The sequence below is a fragment of the Lathyrus oleraceus genome, chromosome 6 (assembly GCF_024323335.1).
Source record: "Lathyrus oleraceus cultivar Zhongwan6 chromosome 6, CAAS_Psat_ZW6_1.0, whole genome shotgun sequence".
NCBI classification, from domain to species: Eukaryota; Viridiplantae; Streptophyta; class Magnoliopsida; order Fabales; family Fabaceae; genus Lathyrus; species Lathyrus oleraceus.
Window position 1 is genome coordinate 158,618,047 of NC_066584.1, and position 13,902 is coordinate 158,631,948.

Below are 13,902 nucleotides of genomic sequence, written 5' to 3' on the forward strand. Positions count from 1 at the left end.
TTCACAACATACTAGGGAACCTAATTTTTTTCAATAGGTGCACTATCACCAGATGAATCTTCAAAATTTTGATTCATGTTGAAATGGAAAGAGAGATTTGTATTCTGATAGTAGGGTAAAATAAGACGTTTGCCTCTCTTGCTTGTAACAACAACCCAGTTATACCACACTTGAGATACCAAAGTAATTCGCCTTCAATCCCATGCTAAAGGGGTCTTAGGGGAAAGAAACGTCTTTTCTATCTTAGCACAACTCCCTAGCATTGATTGATATTGAATCTCACAAATGCAGACCCCTTTTTCAAAGTTATTGTATCTAATGACTTATGAATGTTAGAGACAAATGTCATAACATCTTGTCTCACATTACACTTGTTCAACATCTGTTTAACCCATAATAAGTGCTTACTATTTCACCCAGCAATAGAGAATTTTTCTTCATCATAAGGTACAGTCACATCAATTCGTTCCTTAATGTCCCAGGATATGATGATGCTGGAAAAAGAGTGCATCTATTATATGTACTCATTCTATTACACTTGTGATTTAACGTGATGAACTCATTTCCTGTCACAAAGACTTCCTTCAGTAGCTGTAGCATTTCCTTGACTGTCAAAATTCCTTTTGTCCTATCCTTTTCAAGACATATCTTTTTGTGGTACAACCACATCCTTTTCAATAGACTTTCTTCGACTAAGAAAGACACTTTTAGTGTGAGAATCTCTTAGTCATTCAACCTTCTCTGGATGTTGAACCTCATGACTGAGGCATTTGCTTCCGCATCTGGTTTAGGCATTATGGTTTCTTCACAGTTATCAATAATAGTTTTCTCATTCTCCCTCTGAGTCAGGAACTTAGTTACCCGCATGTTACGCATGATGTCTGGCACATCTAGAGTGACATATTCATTTTCCTCTTTGAGAAATTGATTATTCCTCCAAAGTCTTATGCAATTTTTTCTTTTGAATCACTTTATCAACCCTTCATTTTCTCTTCTTGAAGATCAGGAAGATAGAAAATATCTTATGTTATGTTGCACTCAAGCTCAGTCATCCTTTGTTGAATAGTTTGTATTGTCCTGCATTCCACCATAGTGTTTGTCATCAGATCCTCACATTCTCTTATGTTGATATCAGGAGTTGAATACCAATGGAAATTTAAGAGGGTACTTTCTACATCCATATAAGAAGATATCATGATAACTATATATGTTGTTTGCTCTTCATCATTCTATGGTAACATATCATTCATAAGTTATATTTCTTTTGAGATTATCTTAGTAGTACAATCCATAAGAATACTTTCATTCTTGCTCATCACTCTTTTCTCATGTGTCTTCACATATTCTAGAGCCTATTCAAGGTTACAAATCACATCATCATTAGAAATGGTTTCATCTTTATGAATATGATTATTCTCCTTATGCACTTGGGACTTTGTCAACAAGTTGTACAAAATGTCTGGCACACCGTTATCCCCATACGGACTACTTAATCTTAACCACTAAGAGTCTTTTCCAGAAGTCATTATAATGTCATGATGATATCGCATAGGTATAGACTTGAGTGGAACCTCACTCAAACTTTTAACAGTAGCTAGATCAGATTTATCTTATACATACACCTTATGACTAGACTTTAACACACCAGCTTCTGCTTTACTAACCATCATATCTTGTTGTTGGTTATTCATACATCTTGATACATGAGAGGAAATTATAGCATATCCACTATTTTTCTTCATCTTCTTCTTCTGAACCACTGTAGGTTGTTCAAAAATGGGAAGACCTTCAGCCTTACCATCAGCCTTCCCTTTAATGACCTAGTCCATATGAGATAATTCAAACTTTTGAGAAATATGTTGAGAAAATATTGTGTGTTATCTTGGTTGTTCATTCTTGTTCAATTTCGAGGTCTTGCAAACCATTGAAGTCATTCGCAAATATGAACTTCTTCAAAAGAACTTCTTTACCTTTTTTGATCAACTGTTTAATATCTTATTGTTGGTTATTAATACTTCTTATTCCTCCTTTGATCACCAAGTTGCTTCATATTTGTAGATAATTGCTTTCTCAGTGAACCTCTTCTTGAATAAAATTAACCAATTTCCATGAGCCCTTGATTTTTCCTATTGCTTGATTTCCCAGAGAATTCTTATCTCTAGCCAAGAGCATGGTATCCTCACAATTACCATACCACCATTTTCTCGAGGAAACTCTGTGTTCTTTAAGAGCTCAGGAGCTAGATAATGAATAATTGGATTGTCATATCTTCTTAACATGGTATTCCTTGCAAACTATGGTCTTTAACTTAAGCCATTCAAAACAATGGTACCTTGTATGTCTATATATACCACAATGGTGACATATCAGAGGTTATTTCTTGTTCTTACTACGATGGGGTACCATAAGTCGACCACAATGCTATGACATGTGATTCAACTTTAAAACCTCTGCCTCTTTTCAACCTTCTCTAAGGTAATATTTATCTCTTTCTTATCTCCAACCTCTATTATTTAATCAAGTATGTCTGAACTCCTTTTCAAGTTTCTTTCTATTTGCATCAAGTTTCCTAGATTGGAGTTGAGTGATGATACCTGCTTTTTTAAAACTAAGATGGTAGAGGCACACTATTTTGATTCTTTTTGAAGAGTATCTATGAATTTCTTTTGGTTGACTGCAGTTAAGAACAATTTGAACCTGAACGAAGTATCCAGTTCTTCTTCATCCAAGTATTCAATATTGGTCTTTCCTTCAGACACACATCTTCTAGAATAAGCCATCACATTGTTGGCAATTTCCCCTTCATCTTCACTTTCAGAATCATACCAAGTGATGGTTAATCCCTTTAGTTGTTTCCTTAGATAATTATGGCATTCTGGTCTAATGTGTTCATAGCCTCCACATTCAAATTGTAGCGGTAAATTCATGATCATCAAGCTATGGATAAGCTAGACATCAAATAACAAGAGTCGCCACCACACTTTTATTGTTTCCAAGGGAAAAGGGAAAGTACGAACAAAACCCCAAATTAAGAAGTTTTCAAATCAAAACTAATAAAATTCCAGAGATTACACGTAAGGGGGTTGGTTACACAGAGGTAAGGTGTTAGCACCCAAAGTGTCCTAGGTATTCCTAGGGAGCCCTTTCTTGTGTGCATCTGTATTTTGTACAAAATGATGTTTAAAAAAAATAGAATGGGGGTATGAGAAAAGAATTCATTAATTATATTTTTGTGTTTGACAAGACCTTCGGACTTGTGCCTACGTACCAACATAAAAATGAGGGATCAAAACCTCGTAGTTCGTGATACAAATTTCAAAGTGGATGCATTGCTTTAAACAAAAATTAAGTTTGAAAGGCACAAAGGCCTAGAAAATGGTTTGAATGAGTTAGTTCTTTTTTTGCTTTTGAAAATTTTAAGTCAAATATAGTTAAGTTTATTTACAAGTTTGATTTAAGAAAAGGAAGTTTGAAAATGCAATGGCATAAAGCCAAAGTTTATAATTTGCAAAGGGTCTAAGTTGCGAAAGAAGCAAGTACAAACAAAGAAATTTTTAAAAGGGGGGAGAGATTTTGAAATTAAAGAGATGGGGAGGAGATGAAGAGACTAATCCTAAGCATAAATTTAAAAGTTAAGAGTTGAAAAGATCTGACCAATAGGCTGCAATCCAATAGACAAGAATGTCATATAGAAACCCAAATTCCCTTGGACATTAGAATCAAGCAACAAACAAAGCACACAATATTAACTTGAAGAGCAAGACATCAAATAAAGATAGCCATATCTAAGCTTAGCCATTCCATGATCTTCTTCAAATTTTCCCATGTAGTAGATGAATTCCACAATGCTACAAGTCACAGGTTCAAAATAGCAACTTCACAATGATCATATTATAGATGAAATCATATGGATGTTTAATGATGTATCAGATGAAGTTTCAGATTACAAGCACTTGGTTACATGAAATTTGGCATTGGCCAAGTCCTTTGCATAGGGAGTGTTGCCTAAATTCTAAGTCCAACTGCCTCAGATCAAACCAACAGTCCACACAATATGTTTTTTTAGGGTTTTTGTTCTTACTGTGTACATTAATGGCCAAAGACCACACAAACACCACAATATACACAAGCAAAATATATCACAAAATATGATCCAAATGGACAAAGTGAAAATGACATTAGCATAAACAATTAGAATGGTATGAACAATGGCAAAATGAATAAGGCTTAAAAATAAAGTGCATTAAAGTAAATTACTTGAAATTAAATGTTAGTTGTTAATGAGTTAGAATTTAGTATTGCTTTTGCTTTTTATTTTAAGTCATTCTTTGGAGAACACTCAACCCACTTATCACAAGCATGGATCCTTGAACCAAGACATCTTCCAAAGGAAGGGAAAAAGGCCAAGTTTCCACACAATACCATGAAAGAGGGGAGACTTACAATCTCACTAACTAGAATGCTATGCCTTTTGTGTCAAAAAATTTAGCGTTATGTTAAGCAATCGTAATTGGACTTATGTAGAAGTCATAACTATTTAAGGCCAGGCAATATAATTTTGGTGTTAATGCATATTAGAGACATAGTATAATGGACTATGCTCATGAAACATACCCCACACAAAAAGAATGTGAAAAAGAGGTGGCCTAATCTCATCCATACTTATGTTGATTTTCAATCAACTAGCCTTAGGACCTTGAGATATCATAGGACCATAACATGAATGCATAAAGAAGGGGAATAAGATGAAGAGCGAGGGGATAAATCAAAACTCAAATTGGACAAAGGAGGACTTTGACCAAATTAAGATCATTCATTCATTTTGTGAGATGGAATATGCATTCCATCAATCCCCTAAATCAAATTATCTTAACCTAGCAAAGTCAAATTAACCTTGACCAAGGCCCAACAACACAAGTCAAACTCATACAAACAATTAAAATGGCTAAACACAATTATTTGGCATTTATTCAATTTAAAAATACTAAAAATAAGGCATTAAATTAAATATGGTTTTTCAAATTCCTAGAATCTCATCAAAACACCAAAGAAATGGCCATGAGATTTATCATAGGTCAAACAAGGTCAAAGGACCTTAGAGAAAAAATTTAAGAATTTTTAGAGGCTTAAAATTATTTTTAAATAATTAAAAATATTCACAAAATCAATTAAATCATGAAAAATATTAATAATGATCCAAAAAATAATTTTAATTCAAAATATGAAAGAGGAATTTATTTTAAAAAAATTGGTGAAACTCTCATATTTTTTTGATCAATATTAAAATTAATATGAATTAATGAAAATCAAAAGAATAAAATGAAAATCAAAAAGTACAAAAAAACATTGGTCACTTGATCTCCCTCATTAATTGAGGTGGCAGATTAAGTGGTCATCAGCGCGCTTTCCACCATGGACTTAAGTCAATGCGCCACACGGATGGTAATCAAAACCAACACGTGAGATTAAAACAATTTGAATTGATCATGTGGCTCAGAACCTGTTCAACACATCACCGACGCTAAACCTCCGGTCACCTTCTCAGGCAAACCTCGCTGGACTGGTTCAGTCATCACCATCACATAAATGAAAAAAGGAGGACATGATCTGAAAGAAAAAATGGCGTAGAGCACGAATCTGACCTCAATTTCCACTAACTCCACATATATAGAAAGATATGAGAGTTGAATTTTTAGGTGTGTCAACTGAGTTACTTCGATTTGACCTCAAAGAAACTCAATCTTCTTGCCTACATTGGTAGGACTTCAGGCAACCAAGGATCCAAGAGAATTGATGAGAATTGAGTGAGAATCGAAGAGAAGAAAAATTCTGGAAAATACCTTCAATGTTGTGCAGAACTTGATCTTGCTTGCTTCGAATCTTTCTTGATCACAATTAAGGAACTTGCATAAGTGGTTTGGAAATGGAACAAAGCTTTGGATCCTGGAGTTTTTGAATCTCCAAACAGTGAGATTCAAACTCAATTTTCAGATTGAAAATTCTCAGGTTTTCCTTTGAATTGTGAGGGTTTGAAAAGAGGGGGCAAAGCTGGCGCGCAAGGGATCTTTTAAATGAGCTCAGAGGGCTTGTATTTAGAGCAATTGGGAATGTGATTTTCACACTAAAATTTGCTTTCAAATTTGGCAATGTCATGCACATGCTTGCATGGGCGTGTACTGGCCAATGAAGCAATCCATTTTGGTCCAAATGCATCTGAAATGAAGCTTGAATGGCAAGGAAATTCTATGTGATGTTTTGAACATTTGATCTTTCCACTTGATGCAGACCTATTACGACCATACGCAGCCCTAGCGAACCTTGTCCAAAATGGATGAAATAGGACTCTTTAGAAATCTAAGATCAAGGCGAATAACTCTTATGTTGACCACTTTTCCATTTGGAACATGGATCAAGGTGAATTTTGAGGTGGAAGTTTGGAAATTTCAACATGTTGAAACTTTTTCTAAGTGTCAAGCCATATACCTCAATGTTCCACCTTACTAAACTTTTTATGTGAGCTCCAAATGAGAAATGTGTCTTCATCAAAGTTGTATATATTTCAAAGACCTTCAAAATGGTCACCAATTTCATGTCATTTGGATTTAGAATGATAGAGTTATGCATTTTTGAAGTTGAGGAAAATCACTTGTTCAATGGTATAGGTCAAAAATGACCTATAATGTATCCTCATATCACATGTTCATAAAAGTGGAATTAGCTTTCACTCCAAACATAAACGTTGAATTAAACATCTTGAATTGGATTGTGCAACTTGGAAATCTTTCATATCATAAAAATTGAGCAAGTTATGGCCTTGGAAAGTTGACTTTCAAATTAGGGTTTAGACAAAATGACCTATAATGTTTCAACATATGAAATGACTTTCCCAGAAAAATTAGATCTAGACTTACACATGAAAGTTGTTTGGAATGTTAGTTGGAGTAACCTTTATCTTGGAATCATTTTCATATGGTGAAAATTGTAGGAGATAGGGTCTAGGGAGACCCAGTTTTAATCAGATGAATTCATCTGGCCAACCACCATTAACCAACTTGCTACCTTGCAATTATCTTGACTATTTAGGATCATGGGAGACCATATATGCATAAGATGATGAAATTTGAAGTGTCCCCTGAGAAATTCGATCAATTGGTGATTGTAGCGGGGTATTTGTTACCATTAGAGATATTGACTAAATCCAAGGTAAATCATACAAGTCGAGTTGCCACCACACGTCTATTTATCCAAAGGAATGGTTAGAAAGCGAACAAAAACCTAAAAGTTTTAACAAAAACTAGTAAAAGAGAAACAAAGATCTGGGTAAGGGGGTTGGTTATGTAATGGGAAGGTGTTAGGCACCCAAAACATCATAGGTACTCCTAGGGAGCCCTTTTCACATTTGTTGTAAAGGTTGTTGTTTTTGTGAAAAATTTGTTTGTGCAAACATGATTGAAGAAACGTGAAAAGAATATACAAGTTTATTTACATTTTGTGTTGGGATGGATAAACCCATTTCCTACGTACCATCTTAAAAAAGATTAGGATCAAAACCTCGTAGTTCGGGGTAAATATATCAAAATGAGTTGGTGAATTGATTGATCCAAAAGCCTTAAGGTCTTTTGTTATCAAAGGGAGAAAACTCAACCTAAAACCACAAATCCACCATGTGAGGATAACTTCAACATGCTAGTGAGGGGTTAACCCTATAATAAGCATGGAAGACTCATTGTCCATCACTAAGGATATAGGTGAGTATTACATCTACAACAAAGATAACTCAAACCGAATAGCTAAAGGTTATGAAAAAGTTTTGATTAGAAAGTGGCCATTGAAACCATAAAAAGACATTTGAATGGGTTATATTTACCAATTAGAAGTATATACAAAATGGTCAAAGTTGGCTTAAAGATTCAATTCAAAATAAGTATTATGAAAAACAAGTTTGAAAATCAAAAGCATAAGGCTTAGGTTTCTAATGTTGGAAAACAAGTGTTAAGTGTTTGCACAAAAGTTTTGGCTTGGGTTAGAGTGGAGAGAAGAAGATGAAGGGCTAAAGGCCTAAGCATGCAAGAGGTGAGGGATAAAGAAACAAAACCACAATGGAGTTCCTCTCTTGAGATCATATTGCTGATCCAAGTAGCTCCCATCCTCTGGAATAAGAAATCACACAAAGCATAAATTCAAGCAAACATCAACCGAAGTGGATTCTTGGAAAGACTCCTCAATGCATCTTGGTTCCCTCTCTCTTAGAAGATCATGGTAATGGTTCCCCAAATAAGTTCAAGTTAGAACTCCTAGCACAAGAAAACACACATCTAAAGGTTCTATAATACAATCAAAGAATGGACAAGAGTGAGTTTAGAATATGGTCCTTTCAATGTTCATCTTCAAGCTTAAGCATTCTAAAGGCTCAATGCCTAGTTGCTCTTTGACTTTTTATAGCACTCTAAAGGCCCAATGCCTAGTTGCTCTTTGACTCCAAGTTTGCATAGGGATAGTCCTAAAGTCTAAGTCCATTTTATCCATTTTTTCATTTGGTCCATAACAATCAAAACAAAACACAAGCACAATAGTATATACACAATTATGTGCTCAAGTGAGCAAAAGGCAAATGGCATTAACATAAACATATGCTCAAGTGAGCAAAGGAAAAAGCAAATGGATAATATGTGCAAGAATAGTAAATTGCATAAAAGTAAAGAGCAAAAAGTAAATGTTAATTGTTAATGGTTAGTGTTAGTAGTTAGTGTGCCATAAGGCAAATTTAGCGCTATGTTAAGCAATCATAATTGGACTTATGTAGAAGTCACAACTATCTGAGGCCGGTCAATAATAATGTAGGCAACAACATAATTTAGAAGTCTTGATTAGTGAACCAAGTTCCAACAACTTGCCATGCCAAAAAGGAAAAGCGAATTGATCTTGTATTGGTTTAAGCCTTTTGCATGATTTAGAAAACAACTTATCCTTAATGCAAAGCCATTCACTTGATCAATTGATCAAGATGAATTAGATTTGAATCAAGGAAGATTAAGTTTCCCTAATCAATGCTAACTTATCAATCTTCAACTCAGTAATCAAAGAGAAAGAAGGAGAAGAAGAAGGAGATGAAGAATGGATAAGGAAAATGGAAAGATAAAAAATGCATAAGATGAAATAAGATGTACCAATCCATATGTATTGACCAAATGACATTGAAAGTCAAAGTCAAATAATAGAAAATCAGAAATGAAATGAAGATTGGAGATCAAACAATAAGCAAAATATTTTTTAGCATTTTTTAATATTAAAATAAACTTGAATTAAAATAAAAGAAAGGTCAAACTTCAAAATCACTTCAAATCAACCTTGAGAGGTCCAAGTGATTTATCCCAAGTTCAACAAGGTCAAACTAAGTTTGACAAAAAATTTCAGCATTTCTAATAGTCAGAAACTATTTTTAATCAATTAAAAATGAATAAAAATAACCTAATTGAACTAAAATCTCAAATAAATCTCAAATCAATTAAAAAATTGATGAGAATATTTTTCATAGATCCATCATCATTCAAATAGGTTAGGAAAATATTTTTGTATTTTTTGAATATCAAAAACTATTTAAAATGAATTAAAAATAACCAGAAAAGAGAAAATTCACAAAAAATATCAAATGATAAAATAAAAAATATTAAAATCAGAATTAGAAACTAGAAATTATTTGGAGAAGAATGCAATTGGTCCCATATTTTTTGGATTTAAAATGAAGAAGATATGAATTTTTGAAAATAATGGAAATAAAAGAAATTAAATCAGAAAATTAAAAATTCAAAAAAACCAGGAGCGTTAGATCTGAGCTCATTAATTGAGTTGGCAGATCATACGCTCCAGAAGCGCGCTTCCACCATAGGTCCAAGTCCACGCGTAACACAATGAATAAATGAAAGTCATAACAAGCGAAGGCCGGGATTAGATCTGGGAAACTCAATCCAACGATCCAGATTCAAACTGGCAATGGGTCAGCCACCGGAGCCACCTTCTTCTCCGGTGAACTTGTGTATTCCGGCCAAAATTGCAGCCAACATAAACTTAACCAAAATACACGATCTATACACCGTTGGAAAGCTGGGATGATGTACATCATCCCTGTATCACTCAATTCCACTCTAGATCTCTATATTGAGAGAAATCAGAGATGGAAATTTTGTGATGTTCATGAGAACATGATGGATTTAAAAAATTAAATGCAAAGTAATGATGCCTCCATCGAGAGGACTTCAGCGAACACCAAATCCAAGCAAATAGGTCAATAGATGATGAGTTTCGAAGAAAAAACCAGTTGAAGAACAACCTTTGATTCTGGAGATTTGAGCTTGATTCCATGCTTCCTTTATCAAAACAGAAGATCAATGAGCTGAAGGATGAAGGTTTAGACGCTTTAGATCCAAAGATTCAACCAGATGTAGTTGAATTTTAGATCTGAAAAATTTGAAGAAAAGTGAAATAGCTTATTTGGTGTGAGGCTGGGTTTTGATTTCTGCAGCAATTCAGGTTGATTCCAGGATGAATTTTGAATGGAATAGAGCTTCTATTTATAGAGGAAATGGCAAGGAGAGGGTGATTCAATCCGTGTGCATGAATTTGGACATTCATTGCATGGGCTTGCATGATCATGCATAAGGCCCAAAACCAAAGCCAAATGCAATCTGAAATGATACCAAAGTGAAATGGACGTGTAATCTGAATGGTAGTTGCTTGTGCATGGAACTTTGAGATGTTATGCATAATTGAACCAAAAGCTTCTCCTCTTCAAAAATACCAATTGCCAAATCCAAACATGAGCATATGAGTAATGGTTGGAAAGGTTTTGATGTAAGGAACAATTGTTATGTTGGGAAAAAATCCATTTGAAGTGTGGAAATTGGTGAAATTCGAGTTTAAAGTGTAAGGTGCAAAACATGTAAAGGCAAAGTTTCTAAATTTGGCCAATGTTCAAACCCTTCTGTTCTGATGATGCAAGCCTCAAATGAAAAAACCTCCAAAATCAAATTTGTAGATCTTTTCAAGACAATTAAAATGGACTTATATTTTGCATCATTTGGATTTTTGGTGAAAGCGTTATGGGTACTTGAAGTTGGACTTTTTTGCCTTTCAATGTTTCCTTTAAGATTTTGAAATTTTGTTCAACATAACATTTGAAGTAGACATCTAAAGATTTCCAATTCATATGATCCCATATCAAAATCATAAAAAATGAATGAGTTATGTCCTTGGGAAGTTGACCCAAAATTAGGGTTTCAGTCAAAATGACCTATAATGTATTAGAATGGAAGATGACCTTCCAGGCTTCAAATCAAGTTTTGATGAACACGAAAGTTGTTCATATTGTCCTTAAGAATATTTTTTCTTTTGGAATCATCTCCATTTGACCAACACATAAAAAGTTAGGTCTCAGTGCATTTCAAAATAGTCAGATGAATTGACTGATCAACTTTTCAAATCCACAACTCATATCTTGATGAATTGATGATTGAGGACACTCAAATAAGTTCAAATATGCATTAAATGAGGAACTAAAGAACTTCCCTTGATTTCATTTGACCATGGGCTGAGGTTGCTTCATGAGCAAGGCATTGTGGTGCATAAATGAATTAGGGTTCCTTTGGGGGACAAACCTCAAACCCTTTGACTTGCTTTGATCAAAATGATGAATTGAGATACTAGAGAGGCATATTTGACGGGGGAGAACATTGGGAACCATTACCATGCTTGCTATCATCTTCTCTTGACCTTATCATTGCACAAAAGATCTCCTAGATGCTTTGGACCTTGTGATTGCTCAAGCTACAAACAAAAGATGTTAGTGACATATTTTTGTGCTTTTGGTTAATAAAAAAAATGAGAAAAGCAATAATATATAATTCAAGCATGCTTGGTGATCTCAAACCATTCACAAGGGATCTCACCCAAAGGCAAAGGGAACCAAGAGGCTTATGATCCTTGAGGCAATGCAAATGCAATGTTATGATGCCATGAGGGATCTTAGGGACAAAATTGGGGTCTTACAGATGCCCCTATTTAAGGTCATTCTAGACGGAGAAGTGAAGGTTAAAATCTTTGTTTAGACGAGGTAGAATGGGCTTAAATAATAACAGAGAGACAAATTTTGGTCCCTAAGAGACCTCATGATGCAGATGTATGCATGCAAATGGCAAAACTCTGTGGGGATATGTGTCCACAAAGAAAGAAAAAGATCAGGAACAATTGAAAATCCACGTGAGTAACACACTCATAAATGGAACAAAGACTCTACCGGGGGGTAAAAGGGATAGAAATGTGTGAGCAGATCACGACTTAAAACTTGCCGAGAGACACGGAGAGAATCCATGAAATAAATCAATGGAAGGACTCGAGCTGACTCGAAGATGCATGTATTGGGGAATATGCCAATATAGCAAAATTATCCACAACGGATACTTCGGATAAAGAATCCGGACTCAGGTGGAGGCGTCCACTAAGGACCCAACTGAGGAAAACAAATGGGGTATTACTGGTTACTGGGTAATAAGCTCAACAAGAGATCATGTGATCCCACCGGCATAAGGGTGAGGGGAAAACATGCTCCAGGAGAATGAATATCTAAGACCGGTATAAGGGTGAGAGATATCAATCAACCAAATCATCTGAGGAAGACCCCAAAAGGTATATCTCCACTCAGGAACATCTGACTCCATAAGGGACAAAAGTCATAATAGGGAGCAGAAGGAGGGAACACCAAGGATGCCGGTTACTTGGCATATAATAGGTGACCAACCAAAACGTGAATTGGGGAATATTCCCAAAACACTCATCATCCAAAAGAGGGCAAAAGGCAAACTCAATTACGGGATGGACATTCGATTCCAAAACAGGGATACGAATCTTACTCGACTCGGGAAGAACAAAAGGCTTCGACCAAAGAGTGCATGAGATATATCATCTATTACCGTCAGAACGTAGATAATATACTCGCATGGAAGATTATCCACAACCGGCTACTGGGTTAATAAAGGATAAGTCGACCGACAAAGAAAGGCATCGGGATACCGAAACTAGGTATAGAATGATGACCATTCAAGGGGAGCAACAAACATTACCGACAATCGGTATGTGAAAGATGACTTGCTGGGGATAAACTGCCTAATCAGAGCAATTATCCGAGAGAATGAGGGAATATCAACACCGAATATTGGATAATGATAACCGTCAAGAAGGGGATTACATCTACCGGATACTGGGTAGAAAACCAAGGAAGAGTAACTGTCATCAATTAGGATGAACAAAAGGTTAACTCTGCAAAGGGGAGAAAATAGGGTTTATAACTACCGGTATAAGGGTAAAAAACCAAAGACTCCGTCGAGGATAAGATGAACGATTACTAATTACTGAGCAATTATTCATTTATACCACGGGGAAGCACAGGAAACAGATCACAAGAAGCCAATTTAGGATCAAACTAAAGAGACCAACTGAATCAAGACTCGTCCTAGTGAGGATATAACTCAATAGGGAATCCCATCCCAGAATATGTGTTGGGAGGAAGAAAAAACAACCGTCGTCCACGAGGATATAACTCGGTGGGGAATATGGAAAGAAAGATAAACACTTTCTGCTTAAGGGGCTGACTCTACATGGGGAGATCAGACACCGACATCTTCTTGGGAAATGTATTACCAACTAGCAGGGGATAACAAACAAAGATATATGGCAAAGAATGTAATCATGAATATCTGAATGTTTGAAAATTATATGCACATATGCGTGGTTTATGTACGATGAATGCTGACAAACAGACATTTCTAACACAAATAACTCCATAAAAAAAGTACACGAACATCCGGTACTACTTCTCAAGAGAGAAAGCCAGGTTCACCGGAGAGTATCCAA